We start from the raw sequence: 17,338 nt of genomic DNA, 5'->3' as shown, positions 1-17,338 counted from the left end.
CGAGTGGCCTGAAACGAGGGCAGGATTAGATTTTCAACATAAGACAGGAAGTTTGCCAGACAACCCCAAAACAGGACTTCCCTCACGGCGGTGTGACAATTATTGACGTTTACTAATCGATTTTACAATCGTCCTTGTCCGGATTGCGACGCATTTAAAAATGTATTATTTTTCACCCCAACCTCTATCTACTAAAGAGTGTACTCACGTGAAAGATTCCTTCAAAAGGAATGCATGCTAGTTCAGGGAGACAAAATTACATTCACAGATTCCTAGTTACATGAATGCAATAGACTACAGACTGTGGTGAAGTAGGCCGGCTTCGTCGCGTGAAGAAATCTACAATTTTTGGTTGTGTTTTCCGCTCCGTATGCTGAATGGCAATATACGATATATATCTCGATATATTTTTTCCATAAAGTAGAAACAAAACGCAAAACAGTCACCTCAAGTTCTGCAAGCGAGCTGAGCTGCCGCTTATATTTCTAGAACCCCAACGGGCTCATAGTGATGTTACTAGTAGATAGATAGATAGATAGATAGATAGGTAGATAGTACTTCATTGATTCCTTCAGGAAAATTTTAATTCCAGCAGCAGTGTACAGTGTTGAGATCAATTTAAATAAAAGTAAAAAGTAAATAATGAGGGTTTAAATGGAAACAAAATAGAGAAATATTACAATAAGAATAAAAACTAAAAAGCAACAATGGGAATAACAATATAACAGTAAAATAAGAATATAACAAGACAAAGTAGGCAGTAGTGACTATGTTATGAAAACGTATTGCACTGTTATTGTTTTGCATCCCCCGTCATCCTAGTACCCCCCTGCCCCCCGTCCCAGAGAGGAGTTGTACAGTCTAATGACGTGTGGGACAAAGGAGTTTTTGAGTCTATTAGTCCTGCACTTGGGATGAAGCAGTCTAGAACTGAACAGGCTCCTCTGGCTACTGATAACACTATGCAGAGGGTGACTGGCATCATCCAGGATGCTCACTAGTTTGTCAACAGTCCTCTTCTCTGCCACCGTCACCAGTGAGTCCAGTTTCATTCCCATTGTAGAACCGGCCCGCCTGATCAGTTTCTCAAGTCTGGAGCTGTCCTTCTTAGATGTACTGCCCCCCCCCCCCCCCCCAGCACACTACCATGTAGAACAGTAGTTGACTTGGAAGTGTTTATTATAATTTGGGGAGAGTCCGCTGCATTATAGTCACCTGCTAAACACCTTTCTGTTAACCCACACCGTCTCTCCTCTCTGCCCGCTTCTTGAGCACTGACTACATGCGCTCTGAATACTCACTGCTGATTGGCTGTTAGCGCTCTGCGTGTAACCAATCAGGTTGTGTGGGTGGGACAATGCTGGGTGCTGCAGAAACTACTGACAGAGGCAGAGGCAGTACGAAACGTAGCAGCTTGTTAAGACTTTAGTTTAGCACCAAATGATAATATAAATATATTAAAGTCAAATACAAATAAGACTACAAGAGAAGTATCCTACACTTCTCGTTTGTAAAGTCTATCTGAAAAGCCGATATGGGCATCTACATCAACTCTATGATTTGCCTGAGAAGCTGGACAGGAAAAATAAATACAAATAAAATAAATAAATATTTTTTTATTTTTTTAAGACTTTAGTTTAGGCGGTGGCTCTTTGTGGTTAAGGCGGCCGCCTTAACCACAAAGCGCTGCGAGAAACCCTGCACAAGCAGAAATACATGCACTAAATTACCGTATTTCCTTGAATTGCCGCAGGGCATAAAGTATGCGCCTGCCTTGAATCACTGCCGGGTCAAACTCGCTTTGCTAAATAATTAGCGCATGCTTAGTACGTATTACCGCCGGGTCAAACTCATGACGTCACGAGTGACTCTTCCCCTGTCATCATTTTCAAAATGGAGGAGGCTGATTTCAATACCAGTAATTTTAAATCACATCAAGGGAAGAAGATTAAGAGCTATTCAGTAGGATTTAAGGTCCAAGCTTACATCACACTCAAATTTTTACTGCATACCCTTGGTAAGTGCTGGAGTTTATTAGTTTATCAAGGATCCCCATTAGTCTACACCGCAGTGGAGACTATTCTTCCTGGGGTCCAGGCAAAAGACATCACACAGCCACAGAACAAACGATTAAAATGCAGTACAACATGATCCAATAATAAATTGTCATAATACAAAAATAGCAACAACAAAGAACCAAAAAATACTAATAAATGTTGTTACATAATAATTTTCATACCAAAGATAAAAATAGCAATATAAAAATGGATATACTGTATACATTTTTGCAAAAATAAAACAAAGAACCAATGGCCTAAAATATACACATTAGTGTACCGAAGACAAACAATAAGTGATGAAAAAGTATCATCCATCCATTTTCTGCTGCTTATCCCATAATCAATAAAAACAGTCATGACATTAGGTACATCTTCCACTAGTTTTTGAGAAGAGGTTTTAAAATACTTAGCGCATGCTTACTTTTACCGCATGCCTTTGGTAAGTGCAGGAGAGAGAAGAGGTTTTAAATTAACTAGCACGCCGGCGGCAATTCAAGGAAATACGGTAGTCTGATTTCTCCAATAACGTCTCCCTGCAATGTTTGATCTTGAATGGGATTGTGCTGAAAATTTTAATTTCCCCTCTGGGATTAATAAATTATTTCTGGTTCTGATAAGTGAGACATGACCCTTCTTTGGCTATTTTTAAGACTCTTCTTAAAACCCATTTTTATTCACTGGCTTTTAACCCAGCATGAGACTTTAAACTGTTTTTAACTTTTTTTTTTAACTGTTTTTAACTTTTTAACTGCTTTCATCTAACAAATTGTTCTTAAGATAATTTGTATTTGCTTTTTCAATGTATATTTTACTTCTGTTTTAAATGTTATCTTTTAGTCAGTTTTTTGCCTGTAAGTCTTTGTGGCCTACAGCCCTTTGTTCTTCACACTGTGGTTGCTTTTAAATAGCTTTATAAATAAAGATGGTATAATTTGGCTATAAAGAAGCATCCTACAACCCGTGGAAACACTTTAATCTGATCGTGTTTGGCTTTTGAAAAGTCGGACTAACACCTAGATTAAATTATGCAATAAAAAAGCAGATCTCTGGAGTGTGTGTCTGCCGCCATCGGGCAAGCTTCGTGTCGTGCATGTGACAGTCTTAACGCGCGGGACATAACCCCGAAGCGGGTCCTGTTCAATGAAAACAACTGGAGTTAAAAAGAGACTGTTTACTTGTTTCACAAATGGAAAAAGATTGGAACATTTCAAAGTGCATGGATGTTTTTAAAAAGCAGCCAAAGAAACGGGACTCGTGAACAAAAACAAGTGAGATGGAAGAGAAGCAGGTGTACCGTGTTAGGCAAAGACGGAAGCGTACACGAGCGTTTTCACGCTGCATGTTTGCCTCCCCAAGTGGTTTAGCAATAACTCCGCATTTTGCACAACTGGCAAGCATGTCCAAAAAATAGCAACCTTCATTTGAAGCGGGAACTGGAATATTCTAATCTTTTAAAGGTTGTTAGGTAGAGGAGACACAGATATCAGGGTGCATTTACGTTAGCTTTATTTTTCAACTCCAGTGGTTTGCCGTCAGGGCCAGCAAGGTCTTCTCTGCTGGCCTAACATAACCAGAAATCATGATCACAATTAAAGATAAAAATATTTTCTAATTTACTTTCCCCCAAAAATTTAAAAGTATTCATATTTTCTTCATGTCATGTTATGCTCCTTCCGGTGCTGTTGTTTTTAGTTTTAGATTGTATCCTGTTATGTTTTGTTAAAGGGAGTTGACGGCACAGACACCATGGGGCAGTATGTTCAATGATTATATATATATATATGTATATGTAGGTAGGTGTGGGAAAAATCCCAAGACTACTTCATCTCTACAGAACTGTTTCATGAGGGGTTCCCTCAATCATCAGGAGATTTTAATGGAAGCATTCACATACAATGGTTTATATAGGGCACAGAGTGGGTGGGTACAGACAGGCGTAGGGGCGTGGTGATTGGCTCATGTGTTGTCTAGGAGGTGTTTCCGTCCGTGGCGGCATGTTGAAATGATTTCCCTGCGCTTGTTGAGGGATGATAGATCTGGATGATATATAATAAACAGTTTCTCTTTCAAGCATAGGTTGCATCTTTTATTACCACTGTTGTAAGGTGTGCTGGATGCAAGAATTTGCCATGTTATTGAATATTCAACATTATTGTCTTTGAGGTTCCAAATGTGTTTGCTGAGTTCTGTAAAATTCCGCAAAGTCTGGTATCTAAAGGAGGCGTTGTGATTATTCCATCTTGTTTTGAACGCTCCTTCGGTTAATCCTACGTACGTGTCGGATGTGTTAGTGACATTGCGTGTTACCTTTGCTTGGTAAACGATATATATATATATATATGTATATATATATATATATACTTTTTAATTCCCAATGGAGGATGTAATGGACTGTCACACACGTACGGTTCTGGTCAGTGCCAAGTAAGTGACTTGACTTCATTGTGCGGCTATCATCTTCCTCACTTCACAGTACATTTTTGTCAGCGTTTCTCATGCAAAATATGCCCGGCTTGGCAACTGGAGAACAGTTTTGATTTGGGCTTACATGGTAAACAAGTCAAATGAATGTTTTATCTGGACGTATACATTTGTCCATATGTGGCCAAGTAGATGCATTGCGGGTTTCCTGGACGTGGTCTACATGGCTAAAAGAAACATTTAAGGAAGATAATCCTTCTGCCATCTTCCACTAGTTTTTAAATGTATAAATCACCCTCTTCTACGACTCTCTCGTCGTCATTTGAGATATCTGTTGTGATTTTCGGTATATTAGATGGAATCTTGACGTGTTTCCTATCAGCTGTTCTTATAGGCGTGGCCAACCAGGCAGACTTGACATGCCTTAATCCATTGTTTAAATTTACTTTCTGTGCCGATGATTTTGCCGTTGTCTCGGTCCATGAGGTGGTTATTGTTTTTTGCAATGATCTGATATGGCTGATTTTAAGATTTCCTCTTCAGATTTTTGTCTTAGGCTTCTTGTAAACCTTCCAGTTGTCTTTTTTTTCACATTCTTTCTGATGTGCTTTCTTCCTTGTGTTGCAACATTGTCCCTAATGTTTTGCCCTAATCTCAACTAGGGATGCACCGATTAATCGGTAACCGAATATATTCGGCCGAATATGGCAAAAAAAGCCACATTCGGCCTTCGGTGGAATGAGTTAAAAACAAGGCCGAATAGTGGCGTGTGACGCAATTTTTTGACGCGGTGACGCAATCAACCAACGTGCAGTGACGTTGGGATATGTTGTGTACCTGTATAAGTGTATGAGGTTACAAGCACACACTTATTGAGATTTAGTGGGGCCTCTGTTTACATTATTAGCCTATTGTGTAGGCTACCTGTATAAGTGTATGAGGTTACAAGCACACACTTAATTGAGATTTACTTGAGCCTTCTGTTTACATTATTAGCATATCTACTGTGGCTAAGCAGACTTTTGCCAAAAGGACAATAATTCATTTGTTGTTGGTTTATCCACTTTAATGCACTTTATTTTTTTTTGGAATGCATGTTTTGTTTGAAGGCCTAATATAAATGAAAAACTTTGTGCTTTTTTTGAAAAGCAAAGGCTACTGGAGTATTAAAAAAAATGTCATTATTCAATAAAAAATTACTTTATTTGAAAAACATGTCTAAATATTTATTCTAGGCTATTTATGTAATATAAAAAAATTGTGAAAAACTGCATTCATTATTCCGTATTCGGCCTTCGGCCAAACTTCTAAGTTTTATTCGGCTTCGGCCACAAATTTTCATTTCGGTGCATCCCTAATCTCAACCAATGGTGACTCATCATAGTAAACAACCAACCAATCATGGACGTTCTTGTGAATTAAATTATATCGATATTATGACATTTTCATAATTCATATCTTGTTTAAAAATATATCCAAATATCTTAAAAAGTGGATATATCGCCCAGGCCTACTTGAAGGCTTGTGACTGCAACACATGTAAAAGTTGTGTTTTTCAATTGACGAATGAGGCATAGAATGAGGCAACGCAGCAGTAGAGGAAAGAAGGAAGTGACACAAGTTTGGGTGTTTGTCCGCCACAACAGTTTCGTTATCATCGTGGGAGAAAAGGAGAAGGACAAGCCGATCTCTCAGAGGGAGTGAAATGGCTGGAGAGTCACACACAATGCGGCGTCTGAAAAGCAGAGGTCCGTGTCATACCTTCTCTTTTTTACTCCCTCTCTCGTCTCTTTTTGTCCTTTTGTGTGTTTTACCCATGACCTCTGCAGCCACATTGCGGCTGCTAGACTTTTGACAAGAACAAGAAAGTTTGATCATATTACGCCTGTACTGGCTCACCTGCACTGGCTTCCTGTGCACTTAAGATGTGACTTTAAGGTTTTACTACTTACGTATAAAATACTACACGGTCTAGCTCCAGCCTATCTTGCCGATTGTATTGTACCGTATGTCCCGGCAAGAAATCTGCGTTCAAAAGACTCCGGCTTATTAGTGATTCCTAGAGCTCAAAAAAAGTCTGCGGGCTATAGAGCGTTTTCCGTTCGGGCTCCAGTACTCTGGAATGCCCTCCCGGGAACAGTTCGAGATGCTACCTCAGTAGAAGCATTTAAGTCTCATCTTAAAACTCATCTGTATACTCTAGCCTTTAAATAGACCTCCTTTTTAGACCAGTTGATCTGCCGCTTCTTTTCTTTCTCCTATGTCCCCCCCTCCCTTGTGGAGGGGGTCCGGTCCGATGACCAGGGATGAAGTACTGACTGTCCAGAGTCGAGACCCAGGATGGACCGCTCGTCGGGACCCAGGATGGACCGCTCGCCTGTATCGGTTGGGGACATCTCTACGCTGCTGATCCGCTTGAGATGGTTTCCTGTGGACGGGACTCTCACTGCTGTCTTGGAGCCACTATGGATTGAACTTTCACAGTATCATGTTAGACCCGCTCGACATCCATTGCTTTCGGTCCCCTAGAGGGGGGGGGTTGCCCACATCTGAGGTCCTCTCCAAGGTTTCTCATAGTCAGCATTGTCGCTGGCGTCCCACTGAATGTGAATTCTCCCTGCCCACTGGGTGTGAGTTTTCCTTGCCCCTTTGTGGGTTCTTCCGAGGATGTTGTAGTCGTAATGATTTGTGCAGTCCTTTGAGACATTTGTGATTTGGGGCTATATAAATAAACATTGATTGATTGATTGTGATTAGATAACTGTCAGCGTCAGGTGAGGAACCAGAAGACACAATTACAAAAGAAGGGATAAAAAAAAAAAAAACTGCGTAAATGTGATACAATTTGGTGGTAGGTGTGCACCTCATAGGGAGGGGTGTGTGCACAAATACACCTGCCTCAGGTGTGGCTGTGTGAAGTCGAATGAATGAAGATATAAACAGTGTGTTTTGTCTGTGGTGTGCGTGTGTGTGTGCGTGTGTGTGTGTGTGTGAAGGTCACTGTTATCAGCCCATCCCTGCTCTACACTTGTTTGACCCACTTTTGGGGCCTTTAAAGTCCTACTGAAATGAGATTTTCTCATTTAAGCGGGGATAGCAGGTCCATTCCATGTGTCATACTTCATCATTTCGCCATATTGCCATTTTTTTTGCTGAAAGGATTTAGTAGAGAACATAGACGATAAAGTTCGCAACTTTTGGTCACTAATTTAAAAGCCTTGCCTGTACCGGAAGTAGCAGACGATGTGCGCGTGACGTCACGGGTTGTAGGGCTCCTCACATTGTTTATAATCATAGCCTCCAGCAGCAAGAGCTATTTGGACCGAGAAAGCGACGATTTCCCCATTAATTTGAGTGAGGATGAAAGATTCGTGGATGAGGAAAGTTAGAGTGAAGCACTAAAAAAAAAAAAAAGGGTGACTGCTCCAAGCTGCGGCAGTGGGTGCATTTCAGATGTAATTAGACACATTTACTAGGATCATTCTGGAAGATCCCTTATCTGCTTATTGTTTTAATGGGGACGGCGTGGCGAAGTTGGGAGAGTGGCCGTGCCAGCAACCTGAGGGTTCCTGGTTCAATCCCCACCTTCTACCAACCTCGTCACGATATGTTGTGTCCTTGAGCAAGACACTTCACCCATGCTTCTGATGATTCGTGGTTAGGGCCTTGCATGGCAGCTCCCGCCATCAGTGTGTGAATGTGTGTGTGTATGGGTGAATGTGGAAATAGTGTCAAAGCGCTTTGAGTACCTTGAAGGTAGAAAAGCGCTATACAGGTATAACCCATTTACCATTTAGTAAGATTGTAAAGTCATACCTGAAAGTCGGATGGCTGCGGTGAACGCCAGTGTCTCTGAGAGAAGCTGAGGAGCCAAGATCGCAGCTGCCTTTTTGAACTGCAGGAGGTCGCTTAAGCCACTGAAGTCTCCGGCAAGAGCTGACTTAATATCACAATTTTCCCATCCAAAAACTTGCTGGTTGACGTAGAGAAACATGTTCGCTCGAGCGCTCTGTGTTAAAGCTTCACAACAAACATAGAAACACCGGCCGTGTTTGTTTTGCTAACGGCAGCTGCAATCCACCAACAGCATTCTTCTTTGACGTCTCCATTATTAATTGAACACATTGCAAAATATTAAGCAACACAGATGTCCAAAATACTGTGTAAATATGCGATGAAAAGAGACGACTTTTAGTCGTAAGTGGTGTTGGGCTGAAATGTCCCCTCCAACCAATAACGTCACAAACACGCGTCGACATACTGCGACGTTTTCAACAGGATACCTTGCGGGAAATTTAAAATTGTAATTTAGTAAACTGAAGCGGCCGTATTGTCATGTGTTGCAATGTTAATATTTCATCATTGATATATAAACTATCAGACTGCGTGGTCGCTAGTAGTGGCTTTCAGTAGGCCAAGTTATTTGTTCACACTAAGGGTTTCCACCTTCTGACTGACTAAAGTTTATCTTCAACAATTATAGCTTCAGGTTGAATATTCTAGAGCTGTGGTTCTCAAAAATGTTTTCATCAAGTACCACCTTGGAAAAAACTTGGTTCTCCAAGTACCACCTTATCGATCAATCAATGTTTGCTTGCATAGCCCTAAATCACGAGTGTCTCAAAGGGCTGCGCAAGCCACAACAACACACTATGTTCAGATCCCAGATCAGGGCAAGGAAAAACTCAACCCAAAGGGATGACAATGAGAAATCTTGGAGAGGACCGCAGATGTGGGGACCCCTCCCTAGGGCAAACGGTGCTATGGACGTCTAGTAGATCTAACATAATATTGTGAGAGTCCAGTCCATAGTGGATCTAACTTAATAGTGAGAGTCCAGTCCATAGTGGATCTAACATAATAGTGAGAGTCCAGTCCATAGTGGATCTAACATAATAGTGTGAGAGTCCAGTCCATAGTGGATCTAACATAATAGTGAGAGTCCAGTCCATAGTGGATCTAACATATAATTGTGTGAGAGTCCAGTCCATAGTGGATCTAACATAATTGTGTGAGAGTCCAGTCCATAGTGGATCTAACATAATTGTGTGAGAGTCCAGTCCATAGTGGATCTAACATAATAGTGTGAGAGTCCAGTCCATAGTGGATCTAACATAATAGTGTGAGAATCCAGTCCATAGTGGATCTAACATAATAGTGAGAGTCCAGTCCATAGTGGATCTAACATAATAGTGTGACAGTCCAGTCCATAGTGGATCTAACATAATAGTGTGAGAGTCCAGTCCATAGTGGATCTAACATAATAGTGTGAGAGTCCAGTCCATAGTGGATCTAACATAACAGTGTGAGAGTCCAGTCCATAGTGGATCTAACATAATAGTGAGAGTCCAGTCCATAGTGGATCTAACACAATATTGTGAGAGTCCAGTCCATAGTGGATCTAACATAATAGTGAGAGTCCAGTCCATAGTGGATCCAACATAATAGTGTGAAAGTCCAGTCCATAGTGGATCAAACATAATAGTGTGTGAGTCCAGTCTATAGTGGATCTAACATGATAGTGAGAGCCCAGTCCATAGTGGATCTAAAATAATAGTGAGAGTCCAGTCCATAGTGGATCCAACATAATAGTGTGAAAGTCCAGTCCATAGTGGATCTAGCATAAGAGTGTGAGAGTCCAGTCTATAGTGGATCTAACATGATAGTGAGAGCCCAGTCCATAGTGGATCTAACATAATAGTGAGAGTCCAGTCCATAGTGGATCTAACATAATAGTGAGAGTCCAGTCCATAGTGGATCTAACATAATAGTGAGAGTCCAGTCCATAGTGGGGCCATCAGGAGACCATCCTAACAGGTCAGCAGCGCAGAGATGTCCCCAACCGATGCACAGGCGAGCGGTCCACCCCGGGTCCCGACTTTAGACAGCCAGCGCTTCATCCGTGACCACCAAACCTGTGTCTTTAACAATTATAGCTTCCGGTTGAATATTCTAGACCAGTGGTTCTCAAAATTTTTTCCACCGAATACCTCCTTAGAGAAAACTTGGCTCTCCAAGTACCACTTTAGGATCATTTTTGCCTGAGACCCCCCTCCCAGGCCCTCACCGGACATATTGTAGCGCCAAAAGTGGGGCTTTTCCCCCCAGTAGTTCTGAAGTCAGAATCTGACAGGAATGCTGCCAGCCCCATGGGAATCCTCCCAGGCTGTTTTGTTTTGTTTCAACCAACCTTGGATCATTCCCATTTTCCTGCTCACCTTATCTCCACTTTCCTACCGTTAAATCCACATTGAAGTCCATGGAACCCATTTCCCGGCCGCAGAACAAGCAGTCCAGTGTCCGCCTTGCACACGTGCAGCCCCAGTGCGGCTGTGGAACCACACCCTGGACACGCTCTAAACCAAACAGCCAGAGAATGAGAGCGGACCTCGGCTTGGATTGAGCTTGTTGTGGCAGCACAAAGCAACTAACTGGCCCGGGAGAGAGAGATTAGCACACATGACAGCGATCCAGCGGTGCAGCTGCTCAGAAGAGACCCATCTTTTACTTGGCTCTTATTGCTGGCCAAATTCCTCTTCTACAAAGATTCCTGTCTGGATGCCTGGGATATTTTGTAAGGGCTGAGATCTTTCTCAGGGTGCACAACTCCCTTCAGCCTCCTGCTTTGGGATTGATACTCTGACCTCACAACTAACAATCAGGCATAAATGATCAGCAACAGCATTAGAACCTTATGGTTCTGGATTTTCGATGGCAAAAAGGTGACTCCAGGGGTCACCAACGTGGTGCCCGTGGGCACCAGGTCGCCCGTAAGGACCAGATGAGTCGCCCGCTGGCCTGTTCTAAAAATAGCAGCACTTAACAGTGAGCTGCCTTTATTAGGGTCCTTGGTCCATGGTAAAGGACTCCACAGAGTCCTTTGCCATGGACCAAGGACCCTATTGAAACTGCTGTGTTTTATTATGATTCCGCACCTACGCGCTGTAATTTGACCCCCTTAACATGCTTCAAAACTCACCAAATTTGACACACACGTCGGTATAGCAAACCTTCCCAACATATTAAGCAACCAATCCCCCAAAATGAAAATTGGGCTCTAGCGCCCCCTAGGAAAAAATTACAGACAGAACTGCATGTAACTTCTGTTAGGAATGTCATAGCGACATGAAACAAAAACTCCTATGTAGGTCTGACTTAGACCTACATTTCCAATTAGAAGCCTTTATAGCAAAAATCAACAGAAATTTTGCAAAAACTCATTCAAAGCAAAATTTTCGCAAAAAATGCTATTTTTGCCTCTTTGAGCTGTAATTTGACCACCTTAAAATGCTTCAAAACTCACCAAACTTGGCACACACATCAGGACTGGCAGAAATTGCGATCTAATGAAAAAAGAAGAAAAAAAAAACTCAAAATTGCGCTCTAGCGCAATTTTTGAATAAAACACAGCAAAAACTGCTCCTAGGAAGAAAACACAAACAAAATTGCTTGTTTTTTAAATTGTATTTAATTACTAGCAAGCTGGTCTCGCTTTGCTTGACATTTTTAATTCTAAGAGAGACAAAACTCAAATAGAATTTGAAAATCCAAGACAATATTTTAAAGACTTGGTCTTCACTTGTTTAAATAAATTCATTATTTTTTTTACTTTGCTTCTTATAACTTTCCGAAAGACAATTTTAGAGAAAAATACAACCTTAAAAATGATTTTAGGATTTTTAAACACATATACCTTTTTACCTTTTAAATTCCTTCCTTTTCTTTCCTGACAATTTAAATCAATGTTCAAGTAATTTTTTTATTGTAAAGAATAATAAATACATTTTGATTTAATTCTTCATTTTAGCTCGTGTTTTTTTGACGAACAATATTTTTTTAATATTTCTTCAAACTTATTATGATTAAAATAAATACAAAAATATTCTGGCAAATCTAGAAAATCTGTATAATCACATTTAAATCTTATTTCAAAGTCTTTTGAGTTTCTTTTAACATTTTTGTTCTGGAAAATCTAGAAGAAATAATGATTTGTCTTTGTTAGAAATATAGCTTGGTCCAATTTGTTATATATTCTAACAAAGTGCAGATTGGATTTTAACCTATTTAAAACATGTCATCAAAATTGTAAAATTAATCTTAATCAGGAAAAATTACTAATGATGTTCCATTAATTATTTTTTTAATTTTTAAAAAAGATTCGAAATAGCTCGTTTTTTTTCTTCTTTTTTTCGTTTGAATTTTGAATTTTAAAGAGTCGAAATTGAAGATAAACTGTTTGAAAATTTAATTTTCATTTTTTTCGTGTTTTCTCCTCTTTTAAACCGTTCAATTAAGTGTTTTTTTCAACATTTATTCTCTACAAAAAAAACTTCCGTAAAAGGAAAAAAAAAATGGACGACGGAATGACAGACAGAAATATAATTTTGGTGATTTAACCCCCAATTCCAACCCTTGATGCCGAGTGCCAATCGGGGAGGTAATGGCTCCCATTTTTATAGTCTTTGGTATTACTCGGCCGGGGTTTGAACTCACAACCTACCCATCTCATGGCGGACAGTTTAACCACAAAGCCACTGAGCAGGTAATGTAGAATAACTTGCAACTTAGCTTACTACATTTTTCTAGTAGCTTACCCAACACTCACTACCTTTGAACTCATTACATACGTTAAGATACCGAGGACGTTTTTGCTCGGTTAGCTCCTTTTGACCAAAGTCAGCAAATTCCCCTATTTTCTGATGTTTTTTAAGATGATCCTCACTGATTATCTTGTTGTCAGGTGTCCGACCCGCCCAACAATCACCTTTTTCGAAAAATGTGAATAGTAAATGTTGGCCATATCTATCGATCCATCAATAACAAGAGTCTATGTAGTGAACTGACTGAAGAAACAAGAAGGAAAACAAACTCGTATTTAGTATCGTAAGAAATCACACTGCAATTGAGTCGACAGAGTAGCCAGAGTTGCCTAAATCTTCTTTTTAAAGATCGGGCAGTTATATTTGAGTACTACATCAGATTCATTAAATGTGTAGTATGCTGTGTTATGTTAAAGGGGAACATTATCAGCAGACCTATGTAAGCGTCAATATATACCTTGATGTTGCAGAAAAAAGACCATGTATTTTTTGAACCGAGTTCCGAACTCTAAATGGGTGAATTTTGGTGAATGAAACACCTTTCTGTTTATCGGTCTTGTAGCGATGATGTCAGAACGTGACAACACCGAAGTAACACATTACAAACACCGGGTCTCAGCTCTGTTATTTTCCGTTTTTTCGACTATTTTTTTGAACCTTGCAGACATCATGCCTCGTCGGTGTGTTGTCGGAGGGTGTAACAACACTAACAGGGAGGGATTCAAGTTGCACCACTGGCAAGAAATCTGCCGCCAGACCCCCGTTGAATGTGCCAGAGTGTCTGCACATTTGACCGGCGATGCTAAGACAGACATGGCACAGAGATGTATGGATAACCTGCAGATGCATTTCCAACCATTAAGTCAACGAAATCACAAAGGTGAGTTTTGTTGATGTTGTTGACTTATGTGCTAATCAGACATATTTGGTCGCGGCGTGACTGCCAGCTAATCGATGCTAACATGCTACGCTAATCGATGCTAACATGCTATTTACGCTAGCTGTATGTACATTTGAAACTAGATACCCACATTTAATGCGAAACAAACACTTACCAATCGACGGATTCAAGTTGCTCCAGTGTCACAAGATGCGAAAGTCCTGATCGTTTGGTCCGCACATTTTACCGGCGATGCTAATAAGGCAGCCATGCTATGGGCCACTTCATTAGGTACACCCATGCTATGGCCGAATAGCGTCAATAGCTTCAGTTTCTTCTTCGATTTCGTTTTCGCTATCATACTCCGACCATCTGTTTCAATACATGCGTAATCTGTTGAATCGCTTAAGCCGCTGAAATCCGAGTCTGAATCCGCGCTAATGTCGCTATATCTTGCTGTGGTAACCGCCATGTTGTTTGTATTGGCAGCACTGTGTGACGTCACAGGGAAATGGACAGTCGCATCGCAAATAGCGAAAATCAAGAACTTTAAAGCTTTTTTTAGGGATATTCCGGGAGGTGTAAAATTTTGAAAAAAACTTCGAAAAATACAACAAGCCACTGGGAACTGATTTTAATTGTTTTTAACCCTTTTGAAATTGTGATAATGTTCCCCTTTAAGTGTTAGGATTTTATTTAATAATTCTATCAGAGAGGATTGAAATAAGGGACGCGGTTGGAAGAGTGGCCGTGCCAGCAACCTATAGGTTCCGTGTTCGATGCCCAGCTTCTACCAGCCTAGTCACATCCGTTGTGTCCTTGAGCAAGACACTTCACCCTAACTCCTGATGGGTGGTTGGTTCGCGCCTTGCATGGCAGCTCCTGTCATCAGTGTGTGTGAATGGGTGAATGTGGAAGTAGTTTCAAAGCTCTTTGAGTACTTAGAAGGTAGAAAAGTGCTATACAAGTATAACCCATTTTTGAACTTTCAAGTACATGATCCAACATGATATATTTAGTTATGAAATTGACTATCAACATTTAGGTTTCATGTTGTGCTCCACTTGGGATCTCACTTCCTTATCTCTCAAATGTAGCTTTATTCAAAGTCAAGACTTTAAGTGAAGAACACTCTCTGCATTACTTTCAGTGCAATTGGCTCAAGTCTTCAACCTTTTCGTTTGTGTCTATTTTCCCACAGTGTCAGTCTGTACAGTCCTGTCTTGTCTACGGTTCTGTTTCAATTCCTTCTCAGTGGATCAACTGTACTCTTGTTTGCTCTTACTTGGCAAAGACTCGCTAGAAACAGCGCCTTGTCTCCCTGGGGCCCCTGGGACTGTGCTGGGGCAGAGCTCTCTGCTACGGGTCTACAGTTTCTCCAACGTTTTATAGTACCATTGTGTGTCTGCTATCTATGCCAGGAGTGGGGTTGTGTGTTAGTTTGTGTGGACTCTAGACACCTGTAAAACTCACACATGATAATGTCTTGACTTGACTGTTTTCAAGACTTAAACCGTACTTGAAAGTTGGAAAGTGAAATTTCTAGTCTTGTATAAAAAGTTAAAATCTAACCTATTTTATTCCGAACCCCTGCACACAAAAAGGTGGAGGATTTGGCAAAACATGTACACCTTCTCTGTTGCTTGTACCATTATTATTTTTTTGGGACAAACATAAGAACAAGAAAGTTTGATCACATTACGCCTGTACTGTATATACCTTTATATACATATATACATACATATATACCTATACTGTATATACCTTTATATACATATATACATACATATATACCTATACTGGCTCACCTGCACTGGCTTCCTGTGCACTTAAGATGTGACTTTAAGGTTTTACTACTTACGTATAAAATACTACACGGTCTAGCTCCATCCTATCTTGCCGATTGTATTGTACCATATGTCCCGGCAAGAAATCTGCCTTCAAAGGACTCCGGCTTATTAGTGATTCCCAAAGCCCAAAAAAAGTCTGCGGGCTATAGAGCGTTTTCATTTCGGGCTCCAGTACTCTGGAATCAATCAATCAATGTTTATTTATATAGCCCCAAATCACAAATGTCTCAAAGGACTGCACAAATCATTACGACTACAACATCCTCGGAAGAACCCACAAAAGGGCAAGGAAAACTCACACCCAGTGGGCAGGGAGAATTCACATCCAGTGGGACGCCAGTGACAATGCTGACTATGAGAAACCTTGGAGAGGACCTCAGATGTGGGCAACCCGCCCCCCTCCCGCCCCCCTCCTCTCCAAGGTTCTCATAGTCATCATTGTCACCGACGTCCCACTGGGTGTGAGTTTTCCTTGCCCTTATGTGGGCCTACCGAGGATGTCGTAGTGGTTTGTGCAGCCCTTTGAGACACTAGTGATTTAGGGCTATATAAGTAAACATTGATTGATTGATTGATTGACATAGTGGTGCTGCTATATCAAAAAAAGTTGGATTGATTTGAATTTCCGTACTGCTCTCTGCACTCGACAGAACATCCTCTGTGTTTAGCAAAATCACCACGAACACATGATTTGACCAAGATTGGCTGAAAAAGATGGCTACCATTAAGCAACACAGTTTTTCAGGGGCAGGTGTAGGGGTGGACCTAGCAATTAATCGCAGACAAGTGGTTGATTAGGTATCTAATGCCTATACAGCTTTGAGGATATCTGTATTACAGCTAGGGCTGGGCGATACATGGAGTATACTCGATATATCGCGGGTAATATAGAAAATGACTATATGGTGATATTGGAGTATACGTTCTCACGCAGTTGCTTTTTAGCTGCTGGCATTACACTACAGCAGGGGTCAGGAACCTTTTTGGCTGAGAGAGCCATGAAAGCCAAATATTTCAAAATATATTTCCGTGAGAGCCATATCATATTTTTTAACACTGAATACAACTAAATGCGTGCATTTTTAAGTAAGACCAACATTTTTAGATTATAATAAGTCTCTTATTCTTTTTAATAACATTGTTATTCTGAAGCTAACCAATAATAAATAAAATGTCATGTCTGTTGATCATGTTTTTGTTTTGCCATGTGCTGTTTGTCCTTTGGACTCTTTAAGTTCCTGTTTTTAGACATGTTTTTCAAATAAAGTATTTTTTTATTGAATATTGACTTTTTTTTAATATTCCAGTAGCCTTTGCTTTTCAAAAAAAGCGCAAAGTTTTTCATTTATATTAGGCCTTCAAACAAAACGTGCATTCCAAAAAAAAAAATAAAGTGCATTAAAGTGGATAAACCTACAACAAATGAATTATTGTCCTTTTGGCAAAAGTCTGCTTAGCCACAGTAGATATGCTAATAATGTAAACAGAAGGCTCAAGTAAATCTCAAATAAGTGTGTGCTTGTAACC

General features: G+C 40.4%; 1 protein-coding gene across 5 annotated transcripts in view; it reads left to right on the top strand.

Moving 5' to 3' along the window:
• sipa1l3 (signal-induced proliferation-associated 1 like 3) overlaps positions 1-17,338 on the top strand; it is a 213,458-nt gene that overhangs the window by 30,118 nt on the left and 166,002 nt on the right. For 2 of the 5 annotated variants that reach the window (XM_061878161.1, XM_061878160.1), the window contains exon 2: positions 6,128-6,229. The exons of 2 other annotated variants lie outside the window; for them this stretch is intronic. The gene's annotated coding sequence lies outside the window, so the exon portion shown is untranslated. Of the gene's footprint in view, positions 1-882; positions 1,037-6,127; positions 6,230-17,338 lie in introns of those variants that run through there. One more of the 5 variants, XM_061878162.1, reaches the window with a different exon arrangement.

This window comes from Nerophis ophidion, linkage group LG18, assembly GCF_033978795.1.
Source record: "Nerophis ophidion isolate RoL-2023_Sa linkage group LG18, RoL_Noph_v1.0, whole genome shotgun sequence".
NCBI classification, from domain to species: domain Eukaryota; kingdom Metazoa; phylum Chordata; class Actinopteri; order Syngnathiformes; family Syngnathidae; genus Nerophis; species Nerophis ophidion.
Note: the sequence above shows the minus strand (reverse complement) of the source record. Positions and strands in the feature narration are given on the sequence as shown.